This window comes from Cyrtonyx montezumae, unplaced genomic scaffold, assembly GCF_038088225.1.
Source record: "Cyrtonyx montezumae isolate F1298 unplaced genomic scaffold, pur_monq_1.0 scaffold_14, whole genome shotgun sequence".
Taxonomy (NCBI): domain Eukaryota; kingdom Metazoa; phylum Chordata; class Aves; order Galliformes; family Odontophoridae; genus Cyrtonyx; species Cyrtonyx montezumae.
In genome coordinates, this window is record NW_027071870.1 from 9,143,931 (window position 1) to 9,163,175 (window position 19,245).

General features: G+C 39.3%; 1 pseudogene; it reads right to left on the minus strand.

The window, feature by feature from the left end:
* Nucleotides 1-167: 167 nt before the first annotated feature.
* On the minus strand, nt 168-19,210 carry LOC136045393 (protein adenylyltransferase SelO, mitochondrial-like; annotated as a pseudogene).
* Between the last annotated feature and the right edge of the window lie 35 nt (nt 19,211-19,245).

Sequence of the window (19,245 nt, forward strand, 5' to 3'; positions counted from 1 at the left end):
CATAGTGGCTCATTTATTTAATCTTTAGGCTTTATAATGTCAATCGAGAACTTGTCCAGCAGAGCCACACATTCCAGTTCCAGCAAGCCTCCCTCAGCGAGGCTCACTTCCTCACTCCGGTTACGGGGTCTGAACTCCAACCATTTTTCTGCTTGCTGAAGCTTCCCTCAGGATGAGCAGCTCACTTTCAGACCCCTGGCCCAGGCCAGCGGGCACAGCACATAGCCTGCTATCTCTGCAGCCTGCTGCCTCTGGAAGGGCCACTGCAAGACCTGCTGCAGGAGGTGAACCTGGAAGCAATTTACATAGGGCACATTTTTATACAAAAGGTTTTCCTGCAAATCTGAAGTCTGTGCCACCTCACACTGTGCACCCTCCTGGCTCCGGAAACAATTCCACAAGATGATTGCTTTTAGTAGTACTGCCATTATTACAGCAAACAATTTAATTAATACTATTATCAATAATAGTATTGCTAGTATCAAGTGATCGTTAGGGCATACAACATTGGCCAAAGCACAATGCAGATTCAAAGAGCAAATGCAACAACCGTTTCATTAACATTCATGTCAATTATTAGCAGATATCTCGAGACATAAATCAGTAATTTTACCTCTGAAAAGTCATTCAAGTTTGCTTTCTGCACTGCTGATTCTGCCATCCAATTCCTAAGCACGTATCTGGGATTAACAGCTGAAACCAAAAGTTAATCGTGTTACATTTAGCCAAAATCTACAGAAGCAAATCACAGTCATTGCAAATGTCATCGAAACCTTTGGGGAGATTTAATTTGCAGATCAAAAAAATTGCACAACAGGGAAAAAAGAACGAATGTATTTATCTGTGAGCTGCTAAAAGTAATTCCTTCATTTGCTCGAGGAGTGATGCCAAAGTCCCATCACCCACACATAAACCATAAAGCAGAAGAACATCAGATTGGTTCAGAGAGGCTTCCCTGCTATGCGTTCCTGAAGTGTTTCATTTGCCACAGCCTGTGTTCCTTTTGTGTTGCTGGAAAGCAGATCTTGATGTTGTCCCTATATTCACGGAGATCATAAAAATTAGTATTATAGAAGGAACTAATAAGATGCATATACAGCTGCATGTATCTAGATTTTCCTTCTTCGCTATCACATATCAAGAAGTTGGTCAGAAAATTTTAGTGCTGTGTTTTCTTAGAAACTACTTTTTCAGTTCTGTTGTTCTCATTTTGATAATGGTCTGCCTTCCCAAGCAGCCATTACTCATGGTGAGCCCTGCTTTCCTGGTGGCTGAACATCTGCCTGCTGAAGGGAAGTAGCAAATAAACTCATTATTTTGCTTCGCAGCTTTCACTTCACCTGTTAACAATGTCTTTATCTCAACCCATGGCTTTTGTCTCCCATCACACCAAGAGGGGAAGCGGGCAAGCAGCCCAGCCCACTTGCATCTCCTTATACTGCTGCTTTGATTTGTTTGTCCTTGCTGACTACCCAGATAATTTGATGCCTTTGAGAAAAAGCCAGGCCTCCTCCTCCAAAGGTTGTGTGCTCAGACAAGCACACAAAGCAGACAAAAGGTGGTGGATGCCCCATCCCTGGAGGCACCTAAGGTCAGGCAGGACGGGGCTCTGAGCCCCTGATCTTGTGTGGGTGTCCCTGTTCATCAGAGAGGAGTTGGATTAAATGGCCTTTAGGGGTCCCTTCCAACTCAAATGGTTCAGTGATTCCATGTCCAGGTCCAAACTTCCTTGAGAATTAAGACTGAAATGCAGTCCATCCAGAAACAGGAATTCTTCACATTAGTGTTGTGCTACACATATTTATATAAATCAAATGAAAACCAACAAATAGGACTGGCTGTTGGGAATCTCAACCACCCCTATGTAGCTGTTACAACACCTTGCCCTAACCACTGAAAAATAAAAACTTATTTTCTCACTTGGTAAAACAATTTGCTGAGGAGCATTTTATTTAATCCAGTAAATGATATAATTAGTAAATGATTTTCAGTTCTTCAGTATGAGAACAATATAAAAAGAATATGAAAAGAAGGATAATTGAACGTGATTCATACAAAAATGATAATCCCCATTAAAACCATGACTCATCTTAGCAGAAGAGTATTGGCCCCAGAAATATACTCTTAAAAGTTGCAAATTGACAAGTTTCACAGGGGAGTTAAACATATCTGTAAGTAACACAAGAGACAAGATAATTATGAAAGAGTAAGAAAAGCCAGATAGGAAAAGGACAAAGTATAAGAAAATCTGTGCGCTTTCAAGTGTTCTATCATCTGCTCTACAATTTTTTTTCCTATTTTTTCTTCCTTCAGTGTATTTATTTTACAAAGAAATACAGTGACAGACTTTACTGGGACTTGGATTGTCAAATTTTTTTCATCAGCTCCTAAAGGAACTGAGGTTATGCAATACAAGACAAAGAGCCATGAAGAACTAAAAACCAATTCAAGGGATTAAAAATAAAGATCACGATCTGTGATCAACTTCAAACATTTCAAGGTAATGTACTTTGAGATTTCCTTCTACACTTAGGAATGATGAGGGAAAGGTGAGGGAACAATGAGCTGTTAATGGCAATATATTCCAGGGCAGCCAATACTTCAGACAGTAGAAAGAAATTTAGTGGGACTTACCAGCTCATATAAACATCCAGAGCGAGGCACAACAGTTTTGTCTTTAACATTAATTGCTGTGTAAAAATGCACAGTTGTATTGGGCTTACAGGGTAGGGATTTCATGATGGGGTCTCTGAAGAGTGTAGACCTCCAGTCACACTGTAACACGCAGAAGCGAGCACGAATGTTACGAAGTGTGTTGATCTGTGTTTAAAAAAAAATACAGTTTTATAGAAAATAATAGCTCTCAGTAGTCTGTTAGTAACCTCTGCTGGCTGTGCTGCAGGAACGGCACCAGTCACACAGAACCCAGCTAACTCATCCACAAACCTTCACACATCAAATTCTGAACTGCCACCAAAGCTGAGACCAGCAGCACAAGCGTGGTCCTGGGGAAAAAGCCTTCCTCTTGCTTCATCTGCCTCCCGCCCTGTAACATCCTCTGAGATATGTGTGGAAAACACAGTGCTGGTTTACAGAAGATCATCCCCAAACTGGAAGCTCTTTTGATTTAGAACAAGAAACCTCAGAATGTCAATCTTCTGTGTTTTTGTGAATCTGCTTTTACAGAAATGTAACAAGCATAGAAAAAGCGTGTTTAGACAGTTCCCAGCATTCAATTTTAGGTGAGGAAAGCTGGGAACTTCAAAACAGTAGCTGAGCTAACAGTCTCAGAGTCCCACAGCTGAAACGTCCCATCCGTACCAGAACACAGATAATAAAGCAAGCCTTCGTGGTAGCTGTTCTCATATCAACTTTCTTAGATTTTTCGAACTAATGTTGCATCTGTTTTTAAGAATGCTTAGAATTTTACATCCATTCCATCTTAGCACCACCTCCTGCCATCTTCCAGCTAAATCAATTAAAGCTTTTGAACAAAACAGCCAATCAATATCTAATGAAAGAGGAGAGCCATTCCTGCTATAGATTCACTGGTTTCCAGGTGCTTTTCTTATAACAATGAAGCTTATACTGCCCTCTTGAGCACAGCTGGACAGGTGCCCCATTTGCTTCACTCCCATTTGTCCAGAGATTTTCAGTTGCTCTTTGTCTTCGGTAAGCAAATTCCACAAGTTTACCACAGCTAATTGCAAAGCAAAGTAAATAAATAAATAAAAGGACAGTTTCACATCCACTGTTTCTGCTGTGAACAGACACCTGTGTATCTTTGCCATTTTGGATTTAGAGTAACTTGCTGGGAGAAAATAGAATATTTTTGATTCATGAGAACCATACCTTCATTTAATGACTAGACAACAGTTTTCCAATTAAATGAGAGGGTTTTTTTCCCCATAAATAAATAAATGAAGTGGGTGCCTATCAAAAACAAATTCTTTATAATATACAAAAACAGTCTGGACAAATCTGAACACTCGTGCACATCATCCCAGCACACTGAACCAGCACAGGATGGCTAACAAAACATTTATTGATGTTACCAAGGGATCTTTACACAATAAGAATAATGTTCCTCTGAGCAAAGCCTCACTTGAGGAACCACAAAATACAGCCAAGCATGTTCCTATGGGCCAATACTTCTCAAGTTCTTTAAAGGTATCAAAAGGAAAATAAATAAATAAATAAATCAAGACCACGAGCAGCAAGTCATGGCACAAGCCAGAGAGCCAGTATGGTCAGAAACCAGTTTCCATCTCTACCCATATCACTTCCTTTGAATTGTTTTACTTACCTGTCATTCTTCTTCTCTTGATGTCTGAATCATCCTTGTTCCTAAATATAAAATTAACAAAACAATTAAAAACTACTTGTGAAAGTTCCTTTGATTTTTCTTACTCGTGTCACCTTTCAGCCTTTCCTGTGTTGTTAACAGAGTAGGTAGGCAGCTAATCCCATCAGGCAGTTCACAAGAGTTCAACAAACATTACCTTCCACATTCATTTTTCTTTCATGCCACTCATAACCCTTCCTCAAGCCATCAGCCCCAAAGAATTCAGTTTCCACCTTTTCAGAATTTGGGTTCTGACTAAAATTTCCAAGAGTCTGAGATGTGCTCATCACTGCTGTCAGCCATGCATAATATGACTGAAGAAAAATCCATGCATGGATTCTTTTAAGATAAAAGAAATGGTAGGAAGTTCTAAGATGAATATCTCTATATCTACACAACAGCAGGCTCCAAACACAGCCCCGTACGTTCAGAGCCATCCAGCTTCCATCCCTCGCATCCTAAGGCAATACCATCACGTTAGTAACAAATGTATGTATTGCCAGCAATGAAACAGTACCCACTGCTGCCTATTTGCACAGCCTGACTTTCTGATTCTTGGAATGAACATACAGGAGAGTTTATTTTAACAAAACCTATTTACTGAAGAAATTTAATCATTCCCCAAAGGAGAACTAATACATATTGCTCCCCCCTTATCATCTTTATGCACTTCTGTGTTAAATCAGTTACAATAGTAATTATTACAGAAGTTAGCACAGTCTAGAACAACAAAGACAAAAAAAAAAAAAAAGGCATGACAAATCATGTACAGTTTACTCATCCCACTGAAGATCACATAAAACACTGCAGATTACAGTTGCCATCTCCTGGAAAATCAACAGCTGATGTTACTTTTAAACTTGAAACCTAATCAGACTTACCCATCTAATCGTGAGAGGTCCATAGCAACCCGTTCTGAAAACAACTCGTGTTTTCCCAGATTCTGCAGAGCCCAGAACTCCTAAAGGGAAAGAAAAAGTTACTGACAGGTAACCAAGACCTGATTCCCATTACACAAAAGCTGAAATGAGCAATCCAGAGCATATATGGAGAAACATGCAATGAACCTTCAACAAACTTTCTCCCCCAGACTCTACTCGTATCTTTTCCTCTACGTAAATTACTTGGTTTTGATGTCCATATTAACCCATCTCTTCTATAGCAAATTCTACCTAAAAACCTTCAGCACTTGCACCTTATTTTTCCTTAGCTTATCTTTTGACCCATTTTGTTTTTTAATACCTACACAGTATTACACAGGAGAATGTACTTTGCTACTAACAAAGCACATGAAGTATGAGAACACACTTTTATGTAAAAAAGCTTCAAAAAAAATAGAATTTTCATCAGTTCGGGTCTCAAAATTTATGTGCACCACCATTAAAGTGCATGGAAAAAAAAATAAAAGAACCAAACACAAAAGGAAGTTGCCTTCCATCAAGGGAAGGCTGCAAATGACCCTCAGCATAGCAGCAGTGTCACAGTGGCATCACAAGTGGTGCTCTTGGCCCTGCAGCTTTAAAGGGGAAGACAGAGTTGCCAAAAATGGCACTACTAAGAGTGGCTCCATTCTGAATGAGGGAGGCTTCCTTTCTTCCTGTCACACACAGTCCACCCTTTCTGCACAAAGGATTAACTCCACAGAATCAGCTCTTTCTGTTGTTTCTACTCTTTTTTTGTTTCTGGCTGAGTTTTGTTTGCTTACATCTCAAAAATCTCAAATTTTTAACCATAAGTGGCTTCACATTCACAGAAAAGGTCAGATTAGACTTCTTTCTTAACAGGAGACTAAAAACCACAGGACCTGGTCAAGATCATTTAATTGCCTACAGCACAACTGGAAAAAGAAACAGAAACTCCTTATCTTCATACTGTGCTCCATGCAGTTCATTCTGCTCCCTAAAAAGGTCTTTTAAGTGCTCATTCAGTAACAAACAGGAGTAAGTCAGGGAAAGTCAGGGGCATTTCCCTGGAAAAGTGAACAATATTCTCCATAGTACATCAGGGTTCTGTCCAACCTGATTTACTAATTTGATATTGAGCATTCCTGAAATGGGATGCCTGAATTAATGAATACCTCAGGAATATGGAGTTCCTTTAATTGGTCTGCAGTAATTTCACTGAGCTGTCAAAATGTCATTGTGAAATCAGCCTTTGTATCTCCCATGAACTAGTGAAGCAGAGAGACTCGCATCAGTATTTATAAGCACGGAGCATCATTAGTTCAGATATCTGCCAACAACATTAGCAAAACAAACTCACTTTTAGCAGAAAAGCAGTCAAATTGTTATCATCCTCACAGTCTCCAAGAAGCCCCAGCTTTGAACAATTCTGTAAAGCTGAAAATAGCAGCACAGTAAGGAAGCTGTCACGTGGTGGTTTGTAGTACTGGGTCTGCAGGAGTGAGCTCTGAACTGCATACCTGCTGCAGTAGCTCTGACCATACCCTCCCAAAATCTGGTAAGCTCTGCAAAGACAAAAATGAATGTCAAATTCTCTGGCACTACAACATCACCACTGTGGGCATAACCCTACTGTAAACTTAGCAATGGAAACTTCTGATATTTCACTAACACTGACATACTGGAATCAACTAAGTTACATGCTGTGAAGAAGACTGAAATATCAAATACACCAATAGCTGTTGTGAGGAAAAAAAGATGCAGTCTTTCATTTTCATATTGAGTAAGAAGTAATGAGTTTAAACCGTACACAGGCAGATTTATACCAGGAATCTTTACAAAAGAATGCTGAAATACCTCATTATTGCATGTCAGATAATCTTTGAAGGTAAGCACCTTAAAAAACATGCTAGGAAAACCTACAACAGGAACCTACAGGCAAAGCTCCTACGTTAGGGGAAGAACAGCCCCCCCCCACACACCTAGGACAGGACTCCAGCTAGATTTTGCTATTATTTGTGATTAATAGAAAACTTCTCCTCTCCCTCTGCATCATGTTAGCCAATAATTAATTCAGGATCAGTTTCCACCTAGAAAAAAAAAAGATTTTAAAAGCTAATCTTCTGCTCCCCTATGCATGTGGTGATTAGATGGTCTCACATCTCCTCAGCTCTTTTAAGGGTTTAGGTATTTACATGATTACTTACAGCTGCTTTTGCCTGGGATCCAATAAAGGTTTCAGAGCTTGTAGCAGCTTGTTCAGATTAAACAGCCCAACATTTGCCTGGTTTCCTATCTTATACCTCCCTTCATCATCAGACGTGCTTGGAACAAAATCTGTTTGAAACAAAACGTTACTCTTCCACAACAGAGTAATTAAAATAAACAATCAACGTTAAAATATTGATGTACATTTGTTTGTGTACTTACACAGCAAACTAATAAAAGTGCTGAAGATACTGAAATATTTAAACTCAGATCACAAGGATATTTATTTACAGTGGATTAACTCAAGATCTAATATTTGCAAACCTAAGAAATACATCTCTCACAGATTAACTTCCATTCATTGTAGGAGGTATTGTTCAACTTGAAGATACAAAGTAAATTCATACGTTCAGCAGCCTGTATGTTACTGTGTTTTAGGTTGGTGTCTAAAACAGTGTTGATAACAAATCAAGGTTTAACTACTGCTGAGCAGAGCTTGCGCAGCATCAAGACTTTCTCACTTCTCACTCTGCTACGGGAATGCAAGAGGCTAGAAAGGTGACACAGTCAGGTTGTGTGACACCAACCAATCAAAGGAATAAAATGTCAGACTCAGCAATAAAAACAGGGGAGTAGCCTTTCCAAGGTAGGTATGGCTTGGAGACTGGCTGGGCAGCAGCCTGCTGGTGGGAGTGACCACCTCACATCATTATTTGTTTTTTTCTCTCCATTCTTTTTTCATGTTTGTTTACAAAACTGTCTTTAAGTTGACCCAGGAGCTTCTTCAAGCCTTTGCTCTTCCAATTCTCTCTCCAATCCTGCAGTAGAGGGGAGTGAATGAGCATCTGGTGGGTACTAACTTGTTGGCTGGAGGTCAACTCGCCCTAAAGGAGAAGATCTAAAGCCAGAAAAGACCTGTTTTTTTCAATACAACAGAAGTCAAATAATATCTATGCTCAAGAGATTTCATTAATTTGAGGCTGCAATCTCATGAAAACAGATGGCAAGACAGCTAGCCACTATTGGTTCTGAAAATAACTCAGGTGAAATCTCTAATCAATAATCAAATGTAGTGCATTTTTGTATACGCTGCATCTACATTAATCAATCCCAGACTGACTGAGTTTATATATTCAGTTTTATATGCGTGTGCCATGACTGAACAGGTTTGATTTCTTTTCCTTCCTTAGAACTGCTGTGACTACAAAGCCAGAGCATAATGCACGTAGTGCTGTATACAACTTTTGCCATAGGCTGCTTACAGCAATATGCAATTTTCCATTTTTTGGGTTTGTTATAGCATCTATTCAATCAGCGAAATGCAATAGGAAACATTCTTCATGAAAACAGGTTTAATAGTGACATTTTATTTTCAGACTTTATCAATCAAACCACAACCTGGATAGCATATTATAAAACTGGTCTTTAATGTATTTTCCCCCTAATTGTTCAAACAATATACATACCTGAGATATTATTTTTTTTGCTAACATTAGGAGATTTAATGCATGCAGAAATTACATAAATTAATAAAAGTAATGTACTTTTAGTCAAAAATTGTAATTAAAAACAGGTGCTACACTCACTTGGGTCATAGGAGTCCATAAACCCAAATGGACCATAATCTATTGTTACGGATAACAAACTGAAGTTATCTGTATTGCACACACCTACAATTAAACAACAAGGAGAAACAAAAGGTAATGTTCCACCTGTACCCTGCAGCCTCTAGATTTGCTGTGAAATCAATCCACTGAATCTTAGACAACTAGAGAAGTTACCTTGAAGAAATCCGATTCTGGAAAACAAACTTGTCTCCTTTGTTCTTGACATGGCAGGTGTATGAAGCATGAAAATTAGGGACCATTTGTTGTACTATTGCACCTGGTGTCTATACCTAGGTGGCAGTGTTTCCTTTTCCATTCAGTGTGACACAGTACTGAAACAGCATCTTGCACAAGTCCTCAGTTTCTTTGCACGTGGAGTGTGTGCTGTATTAGCAACACAGTGCTACTTTATTTTTCATAATACAAACCTGAAACCAGGGAGGACAGCACTCTATCCTACACACTGCGTGCGCTATAAAAGGACAGCTTCTTATACAGATGCATCAAATCCTGAGCAATTAAACTTCTACACCTTTGTGCATCAGATAATCACAGCAATACTGAGAAGCCCACACTCTTGCTGTGTTCTTTGTTTCTGCCAGTTAGAGTCAACCTTCAAAAAATCAGGAAGTTCACTCAACTTGGTTATGAAAATAACTGCCCAGTATTAATGCATAACAGATAACTTGCTGTAGGCAAGGACATCAGAAAAACTGCAGAACAAAGGAACAAATAAAAACCATCTTTAAGTATGTAATTATAGAGTCGCTCCTGAAAAGCCCACACCATGACGATACTACTGCAGCTTACCGTGTGCAAAACCCACAGGCATCCACAATGCAATCACATTTGCAGTCTCTGATGCAACTGAAGAGAAAAATTCCTAAAATCAAACACACATTTTACTTCACATAAAACTACATTTGATTAACTTTGGAAATACTTTTGTGCATTCTATTTTTAAACGTGCATCTCTGATCTCTGCCAACTGGGACTGCATTGTTCACATCCTACTAAAGCTAACCAAGCACATACAGATGCAAGAGAAGTACACAGTCACACACATATGGATATACTAACAGAAGTGTAAAACTCTTAAAAAAAAAAGACATTGTATATACTGTTTCTACATTAGGAAAAACCTAATTCATCACACTGTAACCATTGCTCACTTTAAAGTCTGAGCAGTATGAGAACAGCAAGTGATGGAAAATGGAAGCCTCCAATAACCACGTCCATAACGAGAAGCTGTGAAAAAGGAATGCTCATTGTGATTTAAAAAAAAAAAAAAGCAGTTTTTTGTTCTGTTTTTCAAGCAATGAGTAAATGAGGCTTTTATTAATGAAACATGGAAGATTATTTCAGATGTTGAAACCTCATAAAAATTCAAACTTTGCAAAGCTTCATATAATGCTTTGCTCACAAGCTTGGGGAAAACAAAAAGAACTTTCAGAAAAGACTTACCAGATACCTATCTGAATCACTGGAGGCTACTGATGGAAAACATTCCTGGATGATGAAGTCCAGCAATCCCCTGTAACATAAGATGCAGAATTCATTAAACAAAATTGGTACTTTTAGAACTGAGCATTCAGAACTCTTCTTTTTTTTTTTTTTTTTAACAGTTAAATACTGATGTACTGCCTGCTGCAAAAAGGCATTAGAAAACTCCATCTATTTACTCCAGGGACTTTTGGATTAAGTCCTTTGCAACACTTAGAGATACAACTTCATGTTCTAGTTATAAATATAACTGGAGACTGCCACTGAGATAAAACTATTCCCATGCGTCGCATTTCCAGAGCACAACAGGATCTGGTTTAACATACTGTCGTATCAGTCTTTCAGGAAAGAAGTAATTTGTGGATCTGAAAGCAGCTGCAGCATTACAAGTAACAATTCTAGATTAGATCAGAATTCTCCAAACAGAAAATTTTATGGCTGAATCCTTACAAGTAGGGTTACTTGCCATAATGGCTGGCCATACCCCTGAGTGACAGAAATTGAGATACATACATTAAAAGCCACAATGCCTATTAGATGCCTCCATTTGCAGATCTAAAGCAGAGCAACTAGCACTTAATACAATTACAAGCTCTGTGTAGGACTGTTGTTGCTAGAGCTAGCCAGGGCCACTGGCACAGGCAGCTGTGGGAACCACTTCCGTGTGGGTCAGTGGCCCATGCAAGGGCTGGACCTGAACAAGCATTGTGAGGCTGCGTACACAAACATTTTACCTTCTAATCAGGGTGTTGGAGAAAATCACTGAACTCTCATCAAGCTGTGATCACTTTAGCAGAGAATCTAGCAACCCAGCTGTTAGAGGGGTGACCGATGTACTGCCTCATAGAGCAGGCTGCCCAGGGCACCTGTTCTGTATGAGCACAAGAGTACATGCTCATTAAAACCAACTGCTCACACATACTTAGACAACAATAAAAAACAGTGCTGTGTCATTTTAAATTCAGTTCCTTAACTCAATCTTTTGGTTTACAACAAAACACTCCTGTGAGGTTTCAAAAAAGAAAAAAAAAAAGAGGGAAGGTGGAAAGACAGCATAGAGTCACATGGAAAGTAATCTTGAATTACCAATTAATACAACATGCAACAGCTGCTACTTCTCTATTCCTGTTTTAGCACCCCAAAACAATTGCTATTGCAAGTTGTTATCAATCAGTACATTGCTTCCACAGAGGAACCATCAACGTGAAAACAAAACATCTGCCATATACTAATTGCCTGAGATGAAGTAACATACAGAAATTAACACTGCTAAGAGGCTTAAATTTGTGCAATAAATTTTTACCTAATATGTGTTCCTGGAGGGCATAGCTTATACAGCAAACTCAGGCTAGGGATTTCTGCTGACTTAGCCTCACAGGCAGCTGTAAGAAATTAACACCTTATTCTCTAAATTTATAAAGCATACAGCTTTCCCTCTCAGTGCTTAGTTACCAGAACTATTTTAGCTACAACAGCTTCTTTATTTTACAAAATCCAGGCCTTAAAAATGCCTGGGGGATTTTATCTCTGTGAGTTCAGAAGCTTTGTGTTAGTGAGATACAGGAGGTTATGTTTCTAAATGATGGTCTTCCTTTCTGCATAATTTACACCTGAATTTCAACCGTATATATGCATTCCAATACGTATTTGGTTGTTAGGAGAACTAATTAAATTACTACAAAGACTAAATCCAAACCTTTGTAAATTCAGTTCCCCAGAATAAGCCAAGATTTCTAAGGATCCTATATGAAACTACGATTTGGCAAGACAGAGTACTATCACACCTTAAATACAGATACGTGTTTAAATGTAAGTGGAGCATCAGCAACACAAAATAATCCCGTAGTAGATCTACTGCATGTTGGGTTTTTTTCTATAGACAAATAATTAACATATGCATAGTTAAACAAGTATTTCTAGAAGTATGCTCTACACATAACAGGTGAATCCATGTAATACCACTTGACTACACATACATTTTAATGATAATGGTTAATTTGCAGGAAAGCAATTGGTACTTTTTACTTCTCCACATCTTTACCTGTTTAGTAGTAAGCACTATACCAGCAAGCACAAGCAAAATTCCAGTACAGCATTAACATTACAGCTCCCCATCATTATGGTATTGCCTGAGGAACAATGGAAATTCTCCCTAGGTTCTGGTATCGCTTTTCTAATGGCATGTGAAAAAAGGCACTAAGATACATGTCACAGTCATAGCAGGACTGTTCATAGGGTTTCGCTTCTTTGTCTAAGATGTGTTTGAGACTGATTTTCTTGGGAAAGGTTTTCTACCTCAATAAATGAAACTAAGACCATTACACAGTTTTTATTACACATATATGGCAAAGTTGATTTTTGCAGCGGGGAATTAAGTTGCAGTGGTATATCATGTTATTCTGAAATGTGTCCATTACCTCTCTCTTAATGTTTCCATTGTAAAACTGGTCTCTCCACACATCACTGTCACTTACAACTAAGATGTGACAAAGAAGAAATGAAAATTAAAAACTTATTATAGGAAAACTGATTTACATTGGAGACCAAGCTAATTTTTCTATAACTACTTACGAAAGAAAATCCTTTTGCTGGAATAGTTTGTTTTTTACAAATGACACAGGCAAACAGTAAAGCTGTGGCATACCAAGCTTCATTAGCTCAATGCTTCCCCTTTCTACTTACACAGTGCTGTCCATTTTCCATTACCTACATTGCTCTTGGGGAGAGGGCAGCATTCAGAAAAAGCACTACATTCACTTGGAGCCCCAGTGACTGATGAGAGTGATGGTAACATAAATAAGCCACAAGTCCCCTGAGGACAACAGCAAAATTGGAAAGACAGAGAAATTAGAAGCCAAATTGTTGCATCAGATATAAAAGTTACCTTTTATATGAGCCAAAACTGCTGCCTCAGTAATCTCAGGGGCAGATCTGGGATCCTTAGCAATTGAAAACTATGCAAATAGTATCAGCACACAAAAGAAGGCATAATTTTGATGATGCGTTATCATTATTTCTTTCTTCTTTACTGCTACTTGAAGTTTTTAAAAACAATCTCCTCCTTTCAATTGCCTTACAATTCTGCACATCCAATAGATTTTCCTATTTATTCAAATACTGAGATTTGAGAGTGCCTGGAACATAACCAATTGTGCTTGCTCTAAAATATGTCAAAATTTACACTCATCTTACAAAATAAAATATGTAATTTTACTCTATTTTCTGTTATTATCGGAAGATGAAAATTGCATCAATCACCACAAACCATGGGAGAGTATCATTTTCTCTTAAGAAGAATGTGCAGAAAGTGTTCTCTCCAAAGCAACTGAGGTTACAGTAACCATCCTACAGAAGGAATGCCTGGTGCTATCTTTTGAAGGAAGCATTCTTCTTTCAATAGACACAGAAGACTGATGGTCTGAGAGCCTAAAAGCAGGAAAAAAGTTACCTCAATTTATATGATCCTTTGCTTTTTGCTTATCTTAATTGAGGTAACTTTTTTCCATGCTTTTTGGCTTCAGACATCAGTCTTCTGTGTCTATTGAGAGAATGCTTCATTCAAAAAGCTAGCACACTGGCATTCTTCTGTAGGATGGTTACTGTAACCTCAGTAGCTTTGAGACGAACACTTTCTAGCACATTCTTCTTAAGAGCTTGACAGATAACTGAGCAGCCACATCAAGATACCATATTATCACTACAAAAATAGTTTTCAGTGGTCCCTACAGTTTATAAGTACCATTACCTGTACAGCAGCAGAACACAGGTACACTTGGCAACAGGACACAGGGCTCTGAAATCACTCTTATGTTAGCAGCTGAAACAGCACTCACTGAGGAACAGAGGGATTACATCTCAAACTAACTCGAGCTCAAGTTTAAAGGCTAGACTTCATGCCCCCAAGTGCCCTGCACTCTCTTCTTCATGACCACCAAGTGCTGTGCACAAAAGGGCCATCTCACTCTGAAGTCTGCATACTGGCTTACCTCTTTGACTTAATCCTTGATGCTGCTAACTATGTGACTAAAATGATACCATATGAGGAAGCATTACTTAGCTAGCAGTACAGTCATAAACTCTAACACCCCACTGGGAAGACAGTACTTGAAATTAATAGAGCAAACCAACCTGCTGGGTGTTCTGGGATAAGTGTAAGGCTTTTCCCTACAATTCTGCCAAGAACTCTTTTTACAAGAACTCTAAGTGAATCTCACCAACCTCAGTACTACAGCTCCCCGTTGGGAACAATACAGATATCAGCTGGGTTTTTTCCAAATGAAGGCTCACAAACAGTTGGGAGAGCTTGTACAGCAGTTAAGAGAGCCACGCATTTTACCAATTTGCCAGCACAGAACTGAAGCACACTGTGTACTCAGTAGAATTTGTACACAGTTAAGTGGTAATTTCACATTGTTTTTGCGCTGAACAATTTGTTGAAATGACAGCAAAGAAAGGACAAAACCTTGCCAGATACTTCCCTGCTGATACTCAGGCAGACTTAACATTTTGCATCAATAGCTAACAGCAAAGGTTCTCAAGGTGAAGTCAATGAATAAACCATCAAAGCATCATTTACAAACACCATGCTTCAACAGAAAAATGTGTTGGAATTAATGCCAGAGAGATTTGCAGACATTTTGCAAATACAGAAACCCTGACATGCAGCAGCTGGGTATTGGCCTCTTCTAGAGTACGTTACTTCTTTAAAGCTTGAAATTTTGAAGTACAGACGTGACCCCCTTGGAACACAAAATGAACTTGGCATTTTAAACACAATCATCTGAAAAATTCAGTTTAGTTCATTCTGAGAAGGTCACCTACATGAGTTAATTTTAGTACTCTTTGGCTCAAATAGAATTGGTTCTAAATGAGTTTTTAATACAATTCCCACTCTGCTCAAGGTGTGTTTATATAAATAAGGAATTGGAATTAATTATCTACAATAACACTTTAAAGCATATCAAACCTAAAAATGAATGGGCTGGAGCTCACCATTACTGAGAAGTTTTATCCAATAAGGGGTTCCAATTGCATACACGTGAAAAGAAAGATCCATCCTTGTGGAAACCAGTTGTCTTGCTCTATCGGTGCTCAGTGAAGCTCAAGCACAAAATTACCTTTAATTAAGGATGCTGTGAAAAAGAAAAGAGTAATACCTAGCAGCTCTGCTTGTTGGAATTCCAAGATAGTGCATAGCCTCACTGCACAGAAATTCCCACATAGAAGGGCAGAGCACAGCTCTTCCATCACCATTCCTACAGAGAACAAAGGCATAAGAAATCAGTCATATCACCTGGGCAACTGTAAAACAGAAAACACCTGGTTTTATTATGTATGAATTAACCACAACTCACTGGGAGCATTGGGTCTTTCCTGAGCCCTTCAACTGTAGTTCCCATCTCTCACCACGGCTGCAAAATTACCATTAGAGTTTGTAACAGCACACCCTGGGATTTGCAAGAAACAGCTGCACAGAATACAGAAATAATGCAGCCATTTCAGAAAACGTCACGCCTGTTTGTATACACTCCAACCAAGTGGGCTCTTCTGTCACCCTGCTGCCAAACTAACACAAATGACAATCATTTAACAGTAGTTAAATTTAAGCAGTACAAATTGCATGTACATTCGCTGTGAACTACGCAGTACGATGACACATTTGCCCAGGGAGTAATTAAGATATTGATTCCTAAAGCAGTACTTTTCCACACGCACACACCAACAGTGAATCAGAAAACCACAAACTACCTCACTAATCCCCATACTTTCCCCTCTACCCTCCAGCTACAAAGTCAGCTACTGACCTGTCTCTTTTGTATAATGAGCCTTTCAACTAACATGGCTTGTAATATATACGCTTTTTTAAACTGGAAATTACACACCAAATTCTACCACTCCTTTCCATGAATTATTTCATCTATTTCAATGAAACTGAGCTCTTATTAAATTGTGCTATTGCTGACTTCAGTGAGGCCCTGTCCTTTGCTCCTCTGAGCTGGTAGTACCTACTACCAGCCACCACTTGTCAGTGGTGGTCAAGAAGCTCTGCAGCTGTCAGAAGCTAAAAGAATGATATCCTTCTGGGAAAACAGAAGCTGAGAAAGCAGACACAGTGCCATGAAAGAGTACTGTCATTCTCTTCTATGTGCAGCCCTCACAGAGAGCAAACCTGCCATCTAAATGTCCACATGCATTCACATACTTGCAAGTACATACACACATATTTACAATTACATACATATATGTAATTCAGGTAAATCATAGAATTTAAGGCAGAATCCACATTAAAAGAATTACATAATTCCACCTGGAAGAACAAGTGCTGGTTACCAGATGACCTCCATATCTATGGGTCAATGAAACAGACCCATGTAACACTTTCTCACCGCTGACAAACTGAAGAAAATCAGATGCTTCTTTGACAGATATATGAAGATCCAAAATATTTTCAATAACTTCCTGGAGAAAAATATAATACAAATGGTACTTGAATATTATCAAAATTCCAGTGATAAAAAATGTGTTGTCTTCTAGTAACAAAATGTATAGACATCTCACAGTATGTTTTAAATGTTTATAAAGTATATATTGATACCTTAACAAGAAATAGGTAATTAATATAAAATATACTTTAATATGTATTTTAACAATTGCTATTAACTGTCAAGAAACCAAAATAATACCAACCTGTGAAACAGCCACGAGAAGAACTCTGGATTTAAAAGGTGTGGGATAGACAATCGAAAAAATGCAGTTTCTCACTTTACAGACATAATTTTCCTGGATTAGATCAATTTGAAAAGTATCTGTAAGAAACACATGAGAAATGGTAATAAATAAATAAACAAATAACCCTACTATTCTTGGTGCCTTTCCTCCAATCCAGTCAAAACCAATTTGGAAACAATTTAAAGAAACAACAAACAAAATGAATAAAGAACCACTATTTACCAGGAATGCATTCACAGAATCATAGAATCCTTAAAGTTGGAAGGGACCTTTAAAGCTCAGCTAGTCCAACTCCCCTGCAACAAACAGGGACATGCACACATAAATCAGGCTGCCCAGGGCTTGATCCAGCCTGGCCTTGAAAGTCTCCAGGGACAGGACATCAACCACATCTCTAGCCAACCTGCTCCAGTGCCTCACCATGTTCACTGCAGAAGACTTCTTCCTTATATCCAAAATTAAACCTGCGTGAAAAGTAAGCCCAGATAGATAAATTTAGGGTCTTATTCTATTTGAGGTTCTTCAAAGGAAGGATTGAATCCTGAAGTTAAAGGAACAAGCAGATCATGTCAGTTCTAAGCTCTAAAACATATTTTCAATCAAGTGTATTAGAACAGTCTCAAGGCTCAACAGTGATCAGAAAAGTCTCAAGGGTACTGGTGGATGGCAAGCTGGACATGAGCCAGCACAGCCCCACAGCCCAGAAAGAAAACAGTATCCTGGGCTGCATCCAAAGATGCAGGGTCAACAGAGCAGGGAGATGATCCTGCCCCTCTGCTCTGTGCTGTTGAGGCCTCACCCAGAGTACTCTGTGAAGATGTGGAGTCCTCAGTCCTGGAGGGACACAGAGATCTGTTGGAGCATGTCCAGAGGAGGGCCGAAAAATGATCCCAGGGATGGAGCACCTTTACTACAAGAACAGGCTGAGAGAGCTGGGGCTGTGCAGCCTGGGGAAGAGAAGGCTCTGAGGTGACCTGAGAGCAGCCTGTCAGTATCTAAAGGGGAGCTATAGGAAAGAAAGGGGCAAACTCCTGAGCAGGGTCTGTGTCAACAGAACGAGGGGACACAACTTCAAGCTTAAAGAGGGCAGATTTAGTTGGATATAAGGAAAAATCTTTCACAGTGAGGGTGGTGAGGCACTGGAACAGGTTGGCTAGAGATGTGGTTGATGCCCCATCCCTGGAGATTTTCAAGGTGAAGCTGGATCAGGCCCCGGGCATCTTGATTTACCTATGCCTGCCCCTGTTCATTGTAGGGATGTTGGACTAGATGACCTTTAAAGGTCCCTTCAAACTCTAAGATTCTATGATTCTAAGGCTGTTTTGCATTGTACTCCACTATATGCAACTCTACAAGGTAACTGCAGCAGCCACTGCACACTGGGATCTGTAGCACAGCCTACATGCAGTGGTGATCTCCAGGAAACACTCCAAAGTCTTCTCTGAGCAACATTAACAGCAAATGAATGGGTGAGAGGATGCACTTCTTGCAGCAGCATACACATGCAAAGATGTACTTCATTCTTCACCCAGAGCTACTCTGACCCAGCTAACTGGACAAGTACTGTTTTATAACACTGGACTTATACTGTGCGCTTTAAAGCCTCTTTATTTCTCTTTTCAGTGCTCTCACAGTTTTGTGTTAAATTCCTATGCCTCACAGTCTCCGATTTGTACGATCACAGAATGGTTTGAGTTGGAAAGGACCTTTAAAGAACATCTAGTCCAACTGCCCTGCAACGAACAGACACCTACAGCTGGATCAGGTGCTCAGAGCCCCAGGCAGCCTGACCTTGGTGTCTCCAGGACATCCAACACCCCTCTGGACACTCAGTGCCAGTGCCTCACCACCCTTAAAATAGTGATTTAGAGAGGGCTCCCCTCAGCACACCCAAAGCCCTCACCCACCCGAGTCATCGCCTCTAATAATTCACACGGGGGCAAGATGGAAA